Raw genomic sequence first — 20,929 nt, forward strand, 5'->3', positions numbered from 1 at the left:
ACATAATATTGTTGTTTCTTCATTGTGATACAGTGTTGTCAACATAATATTGTTGTTTCTTCATTGTGATACAGTGTTGTCAACATAATATTGTTTCTTCATTGTGACACAGTGTTGTCAACATAATGTTGTTTCTTCATTGTGACACAGTGTTGTCAACATAATATTGTTGTTTCTTCATTGTGATACAGTGTTGTCAACGTAATGTTGTTTCTTCATTGTGATACAGTGTTGTCAACGTAATGTTGTTTCTTCTTTGTGATACAGTGTTGTCAACATAATATTGTTGTTTCTTCATTGTGATACAGTGTTGTCAACATAATATTGTTGTTTCTTCATTGTGACACACTGTTGTCAACATAATGTTGTTTCTTCATTGTGACACAGTGTTGTCAACGTAATGTTGTTTTCTTCATTGTGACACAGTGTTGTCAACGTAATAATGTTGTTTCTTCATTGTGACACAGTGTTGTCAACGTAATGTTGTTGTTTCTTCATTGTGATACAGTGTTGTCAACATAATTTTGTTGTCTCTTCATTGTGACACACTGTTGTCAACGTAATGTTGTTTCTTCATTGTGACACAGTGTTGTCAACATAATATTGTTGTTTCTTCATTGTGACACACTGTTGTCAACGTAATGTTGTTTCTTCATTGTGACACAGTGTTGTCAACATAATGTTGTTTCTTCATTGTGACACAGTGTTGTCAACATAATATTGTTTGTTTCTTCATTGTGATACAGTGTTGTCAACATAATGTTGTTTCTTCATTGTGACACACTGTTGTCAACGTAATGTTGTTTCTTCATTGTGATATAGTGTTGTCAACGTAATGTTGTTTCTTCATTGTGATACAGTGTTGTCAACATAATATTGTTGTTTCTTCATTGTGATACAGTGTTGTCAACATAATATTGTTGTTTCTTCATTGTGACACACTGTTGTCAACGTAATGTTGTTTCTTCATTGTGACACAGTGTTGTCAACATAATATTGTTGTTTCTTCATTGTGATACAGTGTTGTCAACATAATATTGTTGTTTCTTCATTGTGACACAGTGTTGTCAACATAATGTTGTTTCTTCATTGTGACACAGTGTTGTCAACATAATATTGTTGTTTCTTCATTGTGACACAGTGTTGTCAACATAATATTGTTGTTTCTTCATTGTGACACACTGTTGTCAACGTAATATTGTTTCTTCATTGTGACACAGTGTTGTCAATGTAATGTTGTTTCTTCATTGTGACACAGTGTCAACATAATATTGTTGTTTCTTCATTGTGATACAGTGTTGTCAACATAATATTGTTGTTTCTTCATTGTGACACAGTGTTGTCAACATGTTGTTTCTTCATTGTGACACAGTGTTGTCAACATAATGTTGTTTCTTCATTGTGATACACTGTTGTCAACGTAATGTTGTTTCTTCATTGTGACACAGTGTTGTCAACATAATGTTGTTTCTTCATTGTGACACAGTGTTGTCAACATAATATTGTTGTTTCTTCATTGTGACACAGTGTTGTCAACATAATATTGTTGTTTCTTCATTGTGATACAGTGTTGTCAACGTAATGTTGTTTCTTCATTGTGACACAGTGTTGTCAACATAATATTGTTGTTTCTTCATTGTGATACAGTGTTGTCAACATAATATTGTTGTTTCTTCATTGTGATACAGTGTTGTCAACATAATATTGTTGTTTCTTCATTGTGATACACTGTTGTCAACGTAATGTTGTTTCTTCATTGTGACACAGTGTTGTCAACATAATATTGTTGTTTCTTCATTGTGACACAGTGTTGTCAACATAATATTGTTGTTTCTTCATTGTGATACAGTGTTGTCAACGTATATGTTGTTTCTTCATTGAGATACAGTGTTGTCAACATAATACTGTTGTTTCTTCATTGTGACACAGTGTTGTCAACATAATATTGTTGTTTCTTCATTGTGACACAGTGTTGTCAACGTAATGTTGTTTCTTCATTGTGACACAGTGTTGTGAACATAATGTTGTTTCTTCATTGTGACACAGTGTTGTCAACATAATGTTGTTTCTTCATTGTGACACACTGTTGTCAACATAATGTTGTTTCTTCATTGTGACACAGTCTTCTCAACATAATATTGTTGTTTCTTCATTGTGACACACTGTTGTCAACATAATATTGTTGTTTCTTCATTGTGATACAGTGTTGTCAACGTTAATGTTGTTTCTTCATTGTGATACAGTGTTGTCAACATAATATTGTTGTTTCTTCATTGTGACACAGTGTTGTCAACATAATGTTGTTTCTTCATTGTGACACAGTGTTGTCAACATAATGTTGTTTCTTCATTGTGATACAGTGTTGTCAACATAATGTTGTTTCTTCATTGTGACACAGTGTTGTCAACATAATATTGTTGTTTCTTCATTGTGACACACTGTTGTCAACATAATGTTGTTTCTTCATTGTGACACAGTGTTGTCAACATAATGTTGTTTCTTCATTGTGACACAGTGTTGTCAACATAATATTGTTGTTTCTTCATTGTGATACAGTGTTGTCAACGTAATATTGTTGTTTCTTCATTGTGATACAGTGTTGTCAACGTAATGTGGTTTCTTCATTGTCATACAGTGTTGTCAATATAATACTGTTGTTTCTTCATTGTGACACAGTGTTGTCAACATAATATTGTTGTTTCTTCATTGTGACACAGTGTTGTCAACATAATGTTGTTTCTTCATTGTGACACAGTGTTGTCAACATAATGTTGTTTCTTCATTGTGATACAGTGTTGTCAACATAATATTGTTGTTTCTTCATTGTGATACAGTGTTGTCAACATAATATTGTTGTTTCTTCATTGTGATACAGTGTTGTCAACGTAATATTGTTGTTTCTTCATTGTGATACAGTGTTGTCAACGTAATATTGTTGTTTCTTCATTGTGATACAGTGTTGTCAACGTAATATTGTTGTTTCTTCATTGTGATACAGTGTTGTCAACGTAATATTGTTGTTTCTTCATTGTGATACAGTGTTGTCAACGTAATGTTGTTTCTTCATTGTGATACAGTGTTGTCAACATAATATTGTTGTTTCTTCATTGTGACACACTGTTGTCAACATAATGTTGTTTCTTCATTCTGACACACTGTTGTCAACGTAATGTTGTTTCTTCATTGTGATACAGTGTTGTCAACATAATACTGTTGTTTCTTCATTGTGACACAGTGTTGTCAACATAATATTGTTGTTTCTTCATTGTGACACAGTGTTGTCAACGTAATGTTGTTTCTTCATTGTGACACAGTGTTGTCAACATAATGTTGTTTCTTCATTGTGACACACTGTTGTCAACATACTGTTGTTTCTTCATTGTGACACAGTGTTGTCAACATAATATTGTTGTTTCTTCATTGTGATACAGTGTTGTCAACATAATACTGTTGTTTCTTCATTGTGACACAGTGTTGTGAACATAATGTTGTTTCTTCATTGTGATACAGTGTTGTCAACGTAATATTGTTGTTTCTTCATTGTGACAGACTGTTGTAAACGTAATATTGTTTCTTCATTGTGACACAGTGTTGTCAACGTAATGTTGTTTCTTCATTGTGACACAGTGTTGTTAACATAATATTGTTGTTTCTTCATTGTGATACAGTGTTGTCAACATAATATTGTTGTTTCTTCATTGTGACACACTGTTGTCAACGTAATATTGTTTCTTCATTGTGACACAGTGTTGTCAACATAATGTTGTTTCTTCATTGTGATAAACTGTTGTCCAAGTAATGTTGTTTCTTCATTGTGACACAGTGTTGTCAACATAATGTTGTTTCTTCATTGTGACACAGTGTTGTCAACATAATATTGTTGTTTCTTCATTGTGACACAGTGTTGTCAACATAATGTTGTTTCTTCATTGTGATACAGTGTTGTCAACGTAATGTTGTTTCTTCATTGTGACACAGTGTTGTCAATATAATATTGTTGTTTCTTCATTGTGATACAGTGTTGTCAACATAATATTGTTGTTTCTTCATTGTGACACACTGTTGTCAACATAATATTGTTGTTTCTTCATTGTGATACAGTGTTGTCAACGTAATATTGTTGTTTCTTCATTGTGATACAGTGTTGTCAACGTAATGTTGTTTCTTCATTGTGATACAGTGTTGTCAACATAATATTGTTGTTTCTTCATTGTGATACAGTGTTGTCAACATAATATTGTTGTTTCTTCATTGTGACACACTGTTGTCAACATAATATTGTTGTTTCTTCATTGTGATACAGTGTTGTCAACGTAATATTGTTGTTTCTTCATTGTGATACAGTGTTGTCAACGTAATTGTTGTTTCTTCATTGTGATACAGTGTTGTCAACATAATATTGTTGTTTCTTCATTGTGATACAGTGTTGTCAACATAATGTTGTTTCTTCATTGTGATACAGTGTTGTCAACATAATATTGTTGTTTCTTCATTGTGATACAGTGTTGTCAACGTAATGTTGTTTATTCATTGTGATACAGTGTTGTCAACATAATATTGTTGTTTCTTCTTTGTGAAACAGTGTTGTCAACATAATATTGTTGTTTCTTCATTGTGATACAGTGTTGTCAACGTAATGTTGTTTCTTCATTGTGATACAGTGTTGTCAACATAATATTGTTGTTTCTTCATTGTGATACAGTGTTGTCAACGTAATATTGTTGTTTCTTCATTGTGATACAGTGTTGTCAACATAATATTGTTGTTTCTTCATTGTGATACAGTGTTGTCAACATAATATTGTTGTTTCTTCATTGTGATACAGTGTTGTCAACATAATATTGTTGTTTCTTCATTGTGACACAGTGTTGTCAATATAATATTGTTGTTTCTTCATTGTGATACAGTGTTGTCAACATAATATTGTTGTTTCTTTATTGTGACACACTGTTGTCAACATAATATTGTTGTTTCTTCATTGTGATACAGTGTTGTCAACGTAATATTGTTGTTTCTTCATTGTGATACAGTGTTGTCAACGTAATGTTGTTTCTTCATTGTGATACAGTGTTGTCAACATAATATTGTTGTTTCTTCATTGTGATACAGTGTTGTCAACATAATATTGTTGTTTCTTCATTGTGACACACTGTTGTCAACATAATATTGTTGTTTCTTCATTGTGATACAGTGTTGTCAACGTAATATTGTTGTTTCTTCATTGTGATACAGTGTTGTCAACGTAATGTTGTTTCTTCATTGTGATACAGTGTTGTCAACATAATATTGTTGTTTCTTCATTGTGATACAGTGTTGTCAACGTAATGTTGTTTCTTCATTGTGATACAGTGTTGTCAACATAATATTATTGTTTCTTCATTGTGATACAGTGTTGTCAACGTAATGTTGTTTCTTCATTGTGATACAGTGTTGTCAACATAATATTGTTGTTTCTTCATTGTGATACAGTGTTGTCAACGTAATATTGTTGTTTCTTCATTGTGATACAGTGTTGTCAACGTAATGTTGTTTCTTCATTGTGATACAGTGTTGTCAACATAATATTGTCGTTTCTTCATTTTGATACAGTGTTGTCAACATAATATTGTTGTTTCTTCATTGTGATACAGTGTTGTCAACATAATATTGTTGTTTCTTCATTGTGACACAGTGTTGTCAACGTAATATTGTTGTTTCTTCATTGTGATACAGTGTTGTCAACGTAATATTGTTGCTTCTTCATTGTGATACAGTGTTGTCAACGTAATATTGTTGTTTCTTCATTGTGACACAGTGTTGTCAACATAATATTGTTGTTTCTTCATTGTGACACAGTGTTGTCAACATAATGTTGTTTCTTCATTGTGACACAGTGTTGTCAACATAATATTGTTGTTTCTTCATTGTGACACAGTGTTGTCAATATAATATTGTTGTTTCTTCATTGTGATACAGTGTTGTCAACATAATATTGTTGTTTCTTTATTGTGACACACTGTTGTCAACATAATATTGTTGTTTCTTCATTGTGATACAGTGTTGTCAACGTAATATTGTTGTTTCTTCATTGTGATACAGTGTTGTCAACGTAATGTTGTTTCTTCATTGTGATACAGTGTTGTCAACATAATATTGTTGTTTCTTCATTGTGATACAGTGTTGTCAACATAATATTGTTGTTTCTTCATTGTGACACACTGTTGTCAACATAATATTGTTGTTTCTTCATTGTGATACAGTGTTGTCAACGTAATATTGTTGTTTCTTCATTGTGATACAGTGTTGTCAACAACATTGTGATACAGTGTTGTCAACATAATATTGTTGTTTCTTCATTGTGATTGTTGTCAACATAATGTTGTTTCTTCATTGTGATACAGTGTTGTCAACATAATATGTTGTTTCTTCATTGTGATACAGTGTTGTCAACGTAATGTTGTTTCTTCATTGTGATACAGTGTTGTCAACATAATATTGTTGTTTCTTCTTTGTGACACAGTGTTGTCAACATAATATTGTTGTCTCTTCATTGTGATACAGTGTTGTCAACGTAATGTTGTTTCTTCATTGTGATACAGTGTTGTCAACATAATATTATTGTTTCTTCATTGTGATACAGTGTTGTCAACGTAATGTTGTTTATTCATTGTGATACAGTGTTGTCAACATAATATTGTTGTTTCTTCATTGTGATACAGTGTTGTCAACATAATATTGTTGTTTCTTCATTGTGATACAGTGTTGTCAACATAATATTGTTGTTTCTTCATTGTGACACAGTGTTGTCAATATAATATTGTTGTTTCTTTATTGTGATACAGTGTTGTCAACATAATATTGTTGTTTCTTTATTGTGATACACTGTTGTCAACATAATATTGTTGTTTCTTCATTGTGATACAGTGTTGTCAACGTAATATTGTTGTTTCTTCATTGTGATACAGTGTTGTCAACGTAATGTTGTTTCTTCATTGTGATACAGTGTTGTCAACATAATATTGTTGTTTCTTCATTGTGATACAGTGTTGTCAACATAATATTGTTGTTTCTTCATTGTGACACACTGTTGTCAACATAATATTGTTGTTTCTTTATTGTGATACAGTGTTGTCAACGTAATATTGTTCTTTCTTCATTGTGATACAGTGTTGTCAACGTAATGTTGTTTCTTCATTGTGATACAGTGTTGTCAACATAATATTATTGTTTCTTCATTGTGATACAGTGTTGTCAACGTAATGTTGTTTCTTCATTGTGATACAGTGTTGTCAACATAATATTATTGTTTCTTCATTGTGATACAGTGTTGTCAACGTAATGTTGTTTCTTCATTGTGATACAGTGTTGTCAACATAATATTGTTGTTTCTTCTTTGTGAAACAGTGTTGTCAACATAATATTGTTGTTTCTTCATTGTGATACAGTGTTGTCAACGTAATGTTGTTTCTTCATTGTGATACAGTGTTGTCAACATAATATTGTTGTTTCTTCATTGTGATACAGTGTTGTCAACGTAATGTTGTTTCTTCATTGTGATACAGTGTTGTCAACATAATATTATTGTTTCTTCATTGTGATACAGTGTTCTCAACGTAATGTTGTTTCTTCATTGTGATACAGTATTGTCAACATAATATTGTTGTTTCTTCATTGTGATACAGTGTTGTCAACGTAATATTGTTGTTTCTTCATTGTGATACAGTGTTGTCAACGTAATGTTGTTTCTTTATTGTGATACAGTCTTGTCAACATAATATTGTCGTTTCTTCATTTTGATACAGTGTTGTCAACATAATATTGTTGTTTCTTCATTGTGATACAGTGTTGTCAACATAATATTGTTGTTTCTTCATTGTGACACAGTGTTGTCAACGTAATATTGTTGTTTCTTCATTGTGATACAGTGTTGTCAACGTAATATTGTTGCTTCTTCATTGTGATACAGTGTTGTCAACGTAATATTGTTGTTTCTTCATTGTGACACAGTGTTGTCAACATAATATTGTTGTTTCTTCATTGTGACACACTGTTGTCAACGTAATGTTGTTTCTTCATTGTGACACAGTGTTGTCAACATAATATTGTTGTTTCTTCATTGTGACACAGTGTTGTCAACATAATGTTGTTTCTTCATTGTGACACAGTGTTGTCAACATAATATTGTTGTTTCTTCTTTGTGACACAGTGTTGTCAACATAATATTGTTGTTTCTTCATTGTGATACAGTGTTGTCAACGTAATGTTGTTTCTTCATTGTGACACAGTGTTGTCAACATAATATTATTGTTTCTTCATTGTGATACAGTGTTGTCAACATAATATTGTTGTTTCTTCATTGTGATACAGTGTTGTCAACATAATATTGTTGTTTCTTCATTGTGACACACTGTTGTCAACGTAATATTGTTTCTTCATTGTGACACAGTGTTGTCAACGTAATGTTGTTTCTTCATTGTGACACAGTGTTGTCAACATAATATTGTTGTTTCTTCATTGTGATACAGTGTTGTCAACATAATATTGTTGTTTCTTCATTGTGACACACTGTTGTCAACATAATATTGTTGTTTCTTCATTGTGATACAGTGTTGTCAACGTAATATTGTTGTTTCTTCATTGTGATACAGTGTTGTCAACGTAATGTTGTTTCTTCATTGTGATACAGTGTTGTCAACATAATATTGTTGTTTCTTCATTGTGATACAGTGTTGTCAACATAATATTGTTGTTTCTTCATTGTGACACACTGTTGTCAACATAATATTGTTGTTTCTTCATTGTGATACAGTGTTGTCAACATAATATTGTTGTTTCTTCATTGTGATACAGTGTTGTCAACGTAATGTTGTTTCTTCATTGTGATACAGTGTTGTCAACATAATATTGTTGTTTCTTCATTGTGATACAGTGTTGTCAACATAATATTATTGTTTCTTCATTGTGATACAGTGTTGTCAACGTAATGTTGTTTCTTCATTGTGATACAGTGTTGTCAACATAATATTGTTGTTTCTTCATTGTGATACAGTGTTGTCAACATAATATTGTTGTTTCTTCATTGTGATACAGTGTTGTCAACATAATATTGTTGTTTCTTCATTGTGATACAGTGTTGTCAACGTAATGTTGTTTCTTCATTGTGATACAGTGTTGTCAACGTAATATTGTTGTTTCTTCATTGTGATACAGTGTTGTCAACGTAATATTGTTGTTTCTTCATTGTGATACAGTGTTGTCAACGTAATATTGTTGTTTCTTCATTGTGATACAGTGTTGTCAACGTAATGTTGTTTCTTCATTGTGATACAGTGTTGTCAACGTAATGTTGTTTCTTCATTGTGATACAGTGTTGTCAACATAATATTGTTGTTTCTTCATTGTGACACACTGTTGTCAACATAATGTTTCTTCATTGTGACACACTGTTGTCAACATAATGTTGTTTCTTCATTCTGACACACTGTTGTCAACGTAATGTTGTTTCTTCATTGTGATACAGTGTTGTCAATATAATACTGTTGTTTCTTCATTGTGACACAGTGTTGTCAACATAATATTGTTGTTTCTTCATTGTGACACAGTGTTGTCAACGTAATATTGTTGTTTCTTCATTGTGACACAGTGTTGTGAACATAATGTTGTTTCTTCATTGTGACACACTGTTGTCCACATACTGTTGTTTCTTCATTGTGACACAGTGTTGTCAACATAATATTGTTGTTTCTTCATTGTGACACAGTGTTGTCAATGTAATGTTGTTTCTTCATTGTGACAGTGTTGTTAACATAATATTGTTGTTTCTTCATTGTGATACAGTGTTGTCAACATAATATTGTTGTTTCTTCATTGTGACACAGTGTTGTCAACATAATATTGTTGTTTCTTCATTGTGACACAGTGTTGTCAACATAATATTGTTGTTTCTTCATTGTGACACAGTGTTGTCAACATAATGTTGTTTCTTCATTTTGACACACTGTTGTCAACATAATGTTGTTTCTTCATTGTGACACACTGTTGTCAACATAATGTTGTTTCTTCATTGTGACACAGTCTTCTGAACATAATATTGTTGTTTCTTCATTGTGACACACTGTTGTCAACATAATACTGTTGTTTCTTCATTGTGATACAGTGTTGTCAACGTAATATTGTTGTTTCTTTATTGTGATACAGTGTTGTCAACGTTAATGTTGTTTCTTCATTGTGATACAGTGTTGTCAACATAATATTGTTGTTTCTTCATTGTGACACAGTGTTGTCAACATAATGTTGTTTCTTCATTGTGATACAGTGTTGTCAACATAATATTGTTGTTTCTTCATTGTGACACAGTGTTGTCAACATAATATTGTTGTTTCTTCATTGTGACACAGTGTTGTCAACATAATGTTGTTTCTTCATTGTGACACAGTGTTGTCAACATAATGTTGTTTCTTCATTGTGACACAGTGTTGTCAACATAATGTTGTTTCTTCATTGTGACACAGTGTTGTCAACATAATATTGTTGTTTCTTCATTGTGATACAGTGTTGTCAACGTAATATTGTTGTTTCTTCATTGTGATACAGTGTTGTCAACGTAATGTTGTTTCTTCATTGTGATACAGTGTTGTCAACATAATATTGTTGTTTCTTCATTGTGACACAGTGTTGTCAACATAATGTTGTTTCTTCATTGTGACACAGTGTTGTCAACGTAATGTTGTTTCTTCATTGTGACACAGTGTTGTCAACATAATGTTGTTTCTTCATTGTGACACACTGTTGTCAACATAATATTGTTGTTTCTTCATTGTGATACAGTGTTGTCAACATAATATTGTTGTTTCTTCATTGTGATACAGTGTTGTCAACGTAATGTTGTTTCTTCATTGTGATACAGTGTTGTCAACATAATATTGTTGTTTCTTCATTGTGATACAGTGTTGTCAACGTAATATTGTTGTTTCTTCATTGTGATACAGTGTTGTCAACGTAATGTTGTTTCTTCATTGTGATACAGTGTTGTCAACATAATATTGTTGTTTCTTCATTGTGACACAGTGTTGTCAACATAATATTGTTGTTTCTTCATTGTGACACAGTGTTGTCAACATATATGTTGTTTCTTCATTGTGACACAGTGTTGTCAACATAATGTTGTTTCTTCATTGTGACACAGTGTTGTCAACATAATGTTGTTTCTTCATTGTGATACAGTGTTGTCAACGTAATATTGTTGTTTCTTCATTGTGATACAGTGTTGTCAACATAATATTGTTGTTTCTTCATTGTGACACAGTGTTGTCAACATAATATTGTTGTTTCTTCATTGTGATACAGTGTTGTCAACGTAATATTGTTGTTTCTTCATTGTGATACAGTGTTGTCAACGTAATATTGTTGTTTCTTCATTGTGATACAGTGTTGTCAAGGTAATATTGTTGTTTCTTCATTGTGATACAGTGTTGTCAACATAATGTTGTTTCTTCATTGTGATACAGTGTTGTCAACATAATGTTGTTTCTTCATTGTGACACAGTGTTGTCAACATAATGTTGTTTCTTCATTGTGACACAGTGTTGTCAACATAATATTGTTGTTTCTTCATTGTGATACAGTGTTGTCAACGTAATATTGTTGTTTCTTCATTGTGATACAGTGTTGTCAACGTAATGTTGTTTCTTCATTGTGATACAGTGTTGTCAATATAATACTGTTGTTTCTTCATTGTGACACAGTGTTGTCAACATAATATTGTTGTTTCTTCATTGTGACACAGTGTTGTCAACGTAATGTTGTTTCTTCATTGTGACACAGTGTTGTCAACATAATGTTGTTTCTTCATTGTGACACACTGTTGTCAACATAATATTGTTGTTTCTTCATTGTAACACACTGTTGTCAACATAATATTGTTGTTTCTTCATTGTGATACAGTGTTGTCAACGTAATATTTTTGTTTCTTCATTGTGATACAGTGTTGTCAACGTTAATGTTGTTTCTTCATTGTGATACAGTGTTGTCAACATAATATTGTTGTTTCTTCATTGTGACACAGTGTTGTTAACATAATATTGTTGTTTCTTCATTGTGACACAGTGTTGTCAACGTAATGTTGTTTCTTCATTGTGATACAGTGTTGTCAACATAATATTGTTGTTTCTTCATTGTGATACAGTGTTGTCAACATAATATTGTTGTTTCTTCATTGTGATACAGTGTTGTCAACATAATATTGTTGTTTCTTCATTGTGATACAGTGTTGTCAACGTAATGTTGTTTCTTCATTGTGATACAGTGTTGTCAACGTAATATTGTTGTTTCTTCATTGTGATACAGTGTTGTCAACGTAATATTGTTGTTTCTTCATTGTGATACAGTGTTGTCAAAGTAATATTGTTGTTTCTTCATTGTGATACAGTGTTGTCAACGTAATGTTGTTTCTTCATTGTGATACAGTGTTGTCAACGTGTTGTTTCTTCATTGTGATACAGTGTTGTCAACATAATATTGTTGTTTCTTCATTGTGACACACTGTTGTCAACATAATGTTTCTTCATTGTGACACACTGTTGTCAACATAATGTTGTTTCTTCATTGTGACACACTGTTGTCAACGTAATGTTGTTTCTTCATTGTGATACAGTGTTGTCAATATAATACTGTTGTTTCTTCATTGTGACACAGTGTTGTCAACATATATTGTTGTTTCTTCATTGTGACACAGTGTTGTGAACATAATGTTGTTTCTTCACTTTGACACACTGTTGTCAACATAATGTTGTTTCTTCATTGTGACACAGTGTTGTCAACATAATGTTGTTTCTTCATTGTGACACAGTGTTGTCAACATAATATTGTTGTTTCTTCATTGTGACACACTGTTGTCAACATACTGTTGTTTCTTCATTGTGACACAGTGTTGTCAACATAATATTGTTGTTTCTTCATTGTGATACAGTGTTGTCAACATAATATTGTTGTTTCTTCATTGTGACACAGTGTTGTCAACATAATATTGTTGTTTCTTCATTGTGACACAGTGTTGTCAACATAATGTTGTTTCTTCACTTTGACACAGTGTTGTCAACATAATGTTGTTTCTTCATTGTGACACACTGTTGTCAACATAATGTTGTTTCTTCATTGTGACACAGTGTTGTCAACATAATATTGTTGTTTCTTCATTGTGATACAGTGTTGTCAACATAATATTGTTGTTTCTTCATTGTGATACAGTGTTGTCAACATAATATTGTTGTTTCTTCATTGTGATACAGTGTTGTCAACGTTAATGTTGTTTCTTCATTGTGATACAGTGTTGTCAACATAATATTGTTGTTTCTTCATTGTGACACAGTGTTGTCAACATAATGTTGTTTCTTCATTGTGATACAGTGTTGTCAACATAATATTGTTGTTTCTTCATTGTGACACAGTGTTGTCAACATAATATTGTTGTTTCTTCATTGTGACACACTGTTGTCAACATAATGTTGTTTCTTCATTGTGACACAGTGTTGTCAACATAATGTTGTTTCTTCATTGTGACACAGTGTTGTCAACATAATGTTGTTTCTTCATTGTGACACAGTGTTGTCAACATAATATTGTTGTTTCTTCATTGTGATACAGTGTTGTCAACGTAATATTGTTGTTTCTTCATTGTGATACAGTGTTGTCAACGTAATGTTGTTTCTTCATTGTGATACAGTGTTGTCAATATAATACTGTTGTTTCTTCATTGTGACACAGTGTTGTCAACATAATGTTGTTTCTTCATTGTGACACAGTGTTGTCAACGTAATGTTGTTTCTTCATTGTGACACAGTGTTGTCAACATAATGTTGTTTCTTCATTGTGACACACTGTTGTCAACATAATATTGTTGTTTCTTCATTGTAACACACTGTTGTCAACATAATATTGTTGTTTCTTCATTGTGATACAGTGTTGTCAACGTAATATTTTTGTTTCTTCATTGTGATACAGTGTTGTCAACGTTAATGTTGTTTCTTCATTGTGATACAGTGTTTTCAACATAATATTGTTGTTTCTTCATTGTGACACAGTGTTGTTAACATAATATTCTTGTTTCTTCATTGTGACACAGTGTTGTCAACATAATATTTTTGTTTCTTCATTGTGACACAGTGTTGTCAACGTAATGTTGTTTCTTCATTGTGACACAGTGTTGTAAACATAATATTGTTGTTTCTTCATTGTGCAACACTGTTGTCAACATAATGTTTTTTCTTCATTGTGACACAGTGTTGTCAACATAATGTTGTTTCTTCATTGTGACACAGTGTTGTCAACATAATGTTTCTTCATTGTGATACAGTGTTGTCAACGTAATATTTTTGTTTCTTCATTGTGATACAGTGTTGTCAACGTAATATTGTTGTTTCTTCATTGTGATACAGTGTTGTCAACGTTAATGTTGTTTCTTCATTGTGATACAGTGTTTTCAACATAATATTGTTGTTTCTTCATTGTGACACAGTGTTGTCAACATAATATTGTTGTTTCTTCATTGTGACACTGTTGTCAACATAATGGTGTTTCTTCATTGTGATACAGTGTTGTCAACGTAATATTGTTGTTTCTTCATTGTGATACAGTGTTGTCAACGTAATATTGTTGTTTCTTCATTGTGATACAGTGTTGTCAAGGTAATATTGTTGTTTCTTCATTGTGATACAGTGTTGTCAACATAATGTTGTTTCTTCATTGTGATACAGTGTTGTCAACATAATGTTGTTTCTTCATTGTGACACAGTGTTGTCAACATAATGTTGTTTCTTCATTGTGACACAGTGTTGTCAACATAATATTGTTGTTTCTTCATTGTGATACAGTGTTGTCAACGTAATATTGTTGTTTCTTCATTGTGATACAGTGTTGTCAACGTAATGTTGTTTCTTCATTGTGATACAGTGTTGTCAATATAATACTGTTGTTTCTTCATTGTGACACAGTGTTGTCAACATAATATTGTTGTTTCTTCATTGTGACACAGTGTTCTCAACGTAATGTTGTTTCTTCATTGTGACACAGTGTTGTCAACGTAATGTTGTTTCTTCATTGTGATACAGTGTTGTCAATATAACACTGTTGTTTCTTCATTGTGACACAGTGTTGTCAACATAATATTGTTGTTTCTTCATTGTGACACTGTTGTCAACATAATGGTGTTTCTTCATTGTGATACAGTGTTGTCAACGTAATATTGTTGTTTCTTCATTGTGATACAGTGTTGTCAACGTAATATTGTTGTTTCTTCATTGTGATACAGTGTTGTCAAGGTAATATTGTTGTTTCTTCATTGTGATACAGTGTTGTCAACATAATGTTGTTTCTTCATTGTGACACAGTGTTGTCAACATAATGTTGTTTCTTCATTGTGACACAGTGTTGTCAACATAATATTGTTGTTTCTTCATTGTGATACAGTGTTGTCAACATAATATTGTTGTTTCTTCATTGTGATACAGTGTTGTCAACGTAATGTTGTTTCTTCATTGTGATACAGTGTTGTCAACATAATATTGTTGTTTCTTCATTGTGACACAGTGTTGTCAACATAATATTGTTGTTTCTTCATTGTGACACAGTGTTGTCAACATAATGTTGTTTCTTCATTGTGACACAGTGTTGTCAACATAATGTTGTTTCTTCATTGTGACACACTGTTGTCAACATAATATTGTTGTTTCTTCATTGTGACACAGTGTTGTCAACATAATATTGTTGTTTCTTCATTGTGATACAGTGTTGTCAACGTAATATTGTTGTTTCTTCATTGTGATACAGTGTTGTCAACGTAATGTTGTTTCTTCATTGTGATACAGTGTTGTCAACATAATATTGTTGTTTCTTCATTGTGACACAGTGTTGTCAACATAATATTGTTGTTTCTTCATTGTGACACAGTGTTGTCAACGTAATGTTGTTTCTTCATTGTGATACAGTGTTGTCAACATAATATTGTTGTTTCTTCATTGTGATACAGTGTTGTCAACATAATATTGTTGTTTCTTCATTGTGATACAGTGTTGTCAACATAATATTGTTGTTTCTTCATTGTGATACAGTGTTGTCAACGTAATGTTGTTTCTTCATTGTGATACAGTGTTGTCAACGTAATATTGTTGTTTCTTCATTGTGATACAGTGTTGTCAAGGTAATATTGTTGTTTCTTCATTGTGATACAGTGTTGTCTAAGTAATATTGTTGTTTCTTCATTGTGATACAGTGTTGTCAACGTAATGTTTCTTCATTGTGATACAGTGTTGTCAACGTAATGTTTCTTCATTGTGATACAGTGTTGTCAACATAATATTGTTGTTTCTTCATTGTGACACACTGTTGTCAACATAATGTTTCTTCATTGTGACACACTGTTGTCAACATAATGTTGTTTCTTCATTCTGACACACTGTTGTCAACGTAATGTTGTTTCTTCATTGTGATACAGTGTTGTCAATATAATACTGTTGTTTCTTCATTGTGACACAGTGTTGTCAACATATTATTGTTGTTTCTTCATTGTGACACAGTGTTGTCAACGTAATGTTTTTTTTCATTGTGACACAGTGTTGTGAACATAATGTTGTTTCTTCATTGTGACACACTGTTGTCCACATACTGTTGTTTCTTCATTGTGACACAGTGTTGTCAACATAATATTGTTGTTTCTTCATTGTGACACAGTGTTGTCAATGTAATGTTGTTTCTTCAACAGTGTTGTTAACATAATATTGTTGTTTCTTCATTGTGATACAGTGTTGTCAACATAATATTGTTGTTTCTTCATTGTGACACAGTGTTGTCAACATAATGTTGTTTCTTCATTCTGACACAGTGTTGTCAACATAATATTGTTGTTTCTTCATTGTGATACAGTGTTGTCAACGTAATATTGTTGTTTCTTCATTGTGATACAGTGTTGTCAACGTAATGTTGTTTCTTCATTGTGATACAGTGTTGTCAATATAATACTGTTGTTTCTTCATTGTGACACAGTGTTGTCAACATAATGTTGTTTCTTCATTGTGACACAGTGTTGTCAACGTAATGTTGTTTCTTCATTGTGACACAGTGTTGTCAACATAATGTTGTTTCTTCATTGTGACACACTGTTGTCAACATAATATTGTTGTTTCTTCATTGTAACACACTGTTGTCAACATAATATTGTTGTTTCTTCATTGTGATACAGTGTTGTCAACGTAATATTTTTGTTTCTTCATTGTGATACAGTGTTGTCAACGTTAATGTTGTTTCTTCATTGTGATACAGTGTTTTCAACATAATATTGTTGTTTCTTCATTGTGACACAGTGTTGTTAACATAATATTCTTGTTTCTTCATTGTGACACAGTGTTGTCAACATAATATTTTTGTTTCTTCATTGTGACACAGTGTTGTCAACATAATGTTGTTTCTTCATTGTGACACAGTGTTGTCAACATAATATTGTTGTTCCTTCATTGTGCAACACTGTTGTCAACATAATGTTTTTTCTTCATTGTGACACAGTGTTGTCAACATAATGTTGTTTCTTCATTGTGACACAGTGTTGTCAACATAATGTTGTTTCTTCATTGTGATACAGTGTTGTCAACGTAATATTGTTGTTTCTTCATTGTGATACAGTGTTGTGAACATAATATTGTTGTTTCTTCATTGTGATACAGTGTTGTCAACGTTATTGTTGTTTCTTCATTGTGATACAGTGTTTTCAACATAATATTGTTGTTTCTTCATTGTCAGTGTTTCAACATAATATTGTTGTTTCTTCATTGTGACACTGTTGTCAACATAATGGTGTTTCTTCATTGTGATACAGTGTTGTCAACGTAATATTGTTGTTTCTTCATTGTGATACAGTGTTGTCAACGTAATATTGTTGTTTCTTCATTGTGATACAGTGTTGTCAAGGTAATATTGTTGTTTCTTCATTGTGATACAGTGTTGTCAACATAATGTTGTTTCTTCATTGTGATACAGTGTTGTCAACATAATGTTGTTTCTTCATTGTGACACAGTGTTGTCAACATAATGTTGTTTCTTCATTGTGACACAGTGTTGTCAACATAATATTGTTGTTTCTTCATTGTGATACAGTGTTGTCAACGTAATATTGTTGTTTCTTCATTGTGATACAGTGTTGTCAACATAATATTGTTGTTTCTTCATTGTGACACAGTGTTGTCAACATAACATTGTGACACAGTGTTGTCAACATAATGTTGTTTCTTCATTGTCAGTGTTGTCAACATTGTGATTGTGATACAGTGTTGTCAACATAATGTTGTTGTTTCTTCATTGTGACACAGTGTTGTCAACAGTGTTGTAATATATGTTGTTTCTTCATTGTGAGTGTTGTCAACAGTGTTGTCAAGTGTTGTCAACATAATGTTGTTTCTTCATTGTGACACAGTGTTGTCAACATAATATTGTTGTTTCTTCATTGTGATACAGTGTTGTCAACGTAATATTGTTGTTTCTTCATTGTGATACAGTGTTGTCAAGGTAATATTGTTGTTTCTTCATTGTGATACAGTGTTGTCAACATAATGTTGTTTCTTTCATTGTGATACAGTGTTGTCAACATAATATTGTTGTTTCTTCATTGTGACACAGTGTTGTCAACATAATATTGTTGTTTCTTCATTGTGATACAGTGTTGTCAACATAATATTGTTGTTTCTTCATTGTGACACAGTGTTGTCAACGTAATGTTGTTTCTTCATTGTGACACACTGTTGTCAACATAATATTGTTGTTTCTTCATTGTAACACAGTGTTGTCAACATAATGTTGTTTTCTTCATTGTGACACAGTGTTGTCAACATAATGTTGTTTCTTCATTGTGACACAGTGTTGTCAACATAATGTTGTTTCTTCATTGTGACACAGTGTTGTCAACATAATATTGTTGTTTCTTCATTGTGATACAGTGTTGTCAACGTAATATTGTTGTTTCTTCATTGTGATACAGTGTTGTCAACGTTAATGTTGTTTCTTCATTGTGATACAGTGTTTTCAACATAATATTGTTGTTTCTTCATTGTGACACAGTGTTGTCAACATAATATTGTTGTTTCTTCATTGTGACACTGTTGTCAACATAATATTGTTGTTTCTTCATTGTGATACAGTGTTGTCAACGTAATATTGTTGTTTCTTCATTGTGATACAGTGTTGTCAACGTAATATTGTTGTTTCTTCATTGTGATACAGTGTTGTCAAGGTAATATTGTTGTTTCTTCATTGTGATACAGTGTTGTCAACATAATGTTGTTTCTTCATTGTGATACAGTGTTGTCAACATAATGTTGTTTCTTCATTGTGACACAGTGTTGTCAACATAATGTTGTTTCTTCATTGTGACACAGTGTTGTCAACATAATATTGTTGTTTCTTCATTGTGATACAGTGTTGTCAACGTAATATTGTTGTTTCTTCATTGTGATACAGTGTTGTCAACGTAATGTGTTGTCAACAGTGTTGTCAACATAATATTGTTGTTTCTTCATTGTGACACAGTGTTGTCAACATAATATTGTTGTTTCTTCATTGTGACACAGTGTTGTCAACATAATGTTGTTTCTTCATTGTGACACAGTGTTGTCAACGTAATGTTGTTTCTTCATTGTGATACAGTGTTGTCAACATAATATTGTTGTTTCTTCATTGTGATACAGTGTTGTCAACATAATATTGTTGTTTCTTCATTGTGACACAGTGTTGTCAACATAATGTTGTTTCTTCATTGTGATACAGTGTTGTCAACATAATATTGTTGTTTCTTCATTGTGATACAGTGTTGTCAACATAATAGTGTTGTTTCTTCATTGTGATACAGTGTTGTCAACATAATATTGTTGTTTCTTCATTGTGATACAGTGTTGTCAACATAATGTTGTTTCTTCATTGTGATACAGTGTTGTCAACATAATGTTGTTTCTTCATTGTGACACAGTGTTGTCAACATAATGTTGTTTCTTCATTGTGACACAGTGTTGTCAACATAATATTGTTGTTTCTTCATTGTGATACAGTGTTGTCAACGTAATATTGTTGTTTCTTCATTGTGATACAGTGTTGTCAACGTAATGTTGTTTCTTCATTGTGATACAGTGTTGTCAACATAATATTGTTGTTTCTTCATTGTGATACAGTGTTGTCAACATAATATTGTTGTTTCTTCATTGTGACACAGTGTTGTCAACGTAATGTTGTTTCTTCATTGTGACACAGTGTTGTCAACATAATATTGTTGTTTCTTCATTGTGACACAGTGTTGTCAACATAATATTGTTGTTTCTTCATTGTGACACAGTGTTGTCAACATAATATTGTTGTTTCTTTATTGTGATACAGTGTTGTCAACGTAATATTTTTGTTTCTTCATTGTGATACAGTGTTGTCAACGTAATATGTTGTTTCTTCATTGTGATACAGTGTTGTCAACATAATATTGTTGTTTCTTCATTGTGACACAGTGTTGTTAACATAATATTGTTGTTTCTTCATTGTGACACAGTGTTGTCAACGTAATGTTGTTTCTTCATTGTGATACAGTGTTGTCAACATAATATTGTTGTTTCTTCATTGTGATACAGTGTTGTCAACATAATATTGTTGTTTCTTCATTGTGATACAGTGTTGTCAACATAATATTGTTGTTTCTTCATTGTGATACAGTGTTGTCAACGTATTGTTGTTTCTTCATTGTGATACAGTGTTGTCAACGTAATATTGTTGTTTCTTCATTGTGATACAGTGTTGTCAACGTAATATTGTTGTTTCTTCATTGTGATACAGTGTTGTCAACGTAATATTGTTGTTTCTTCATTGTGATACAGTGTTGTCAACGTAATATTGTTGTTTCTTCATTGTGATACAGTGTTGTCAACGTAATGTTGTTTCT

The sequence above is a fragment of the Tachypleus tridentatus genome, chromosome 12, assembly GCF_004210375.1.
Source record: "Tachypleus tridentatus isolate NWPU-2018 chromosome 12, ASM421037v1, whole genome shotgun sequence".
Classification (NCBI taxonomy): domain Eukaryota; kingdom Metazoa; phylum Arthropoda; class Merostomata; order Xiphosura; family Limulidae; genus Tachypleus; species Tachypleus tridentatus.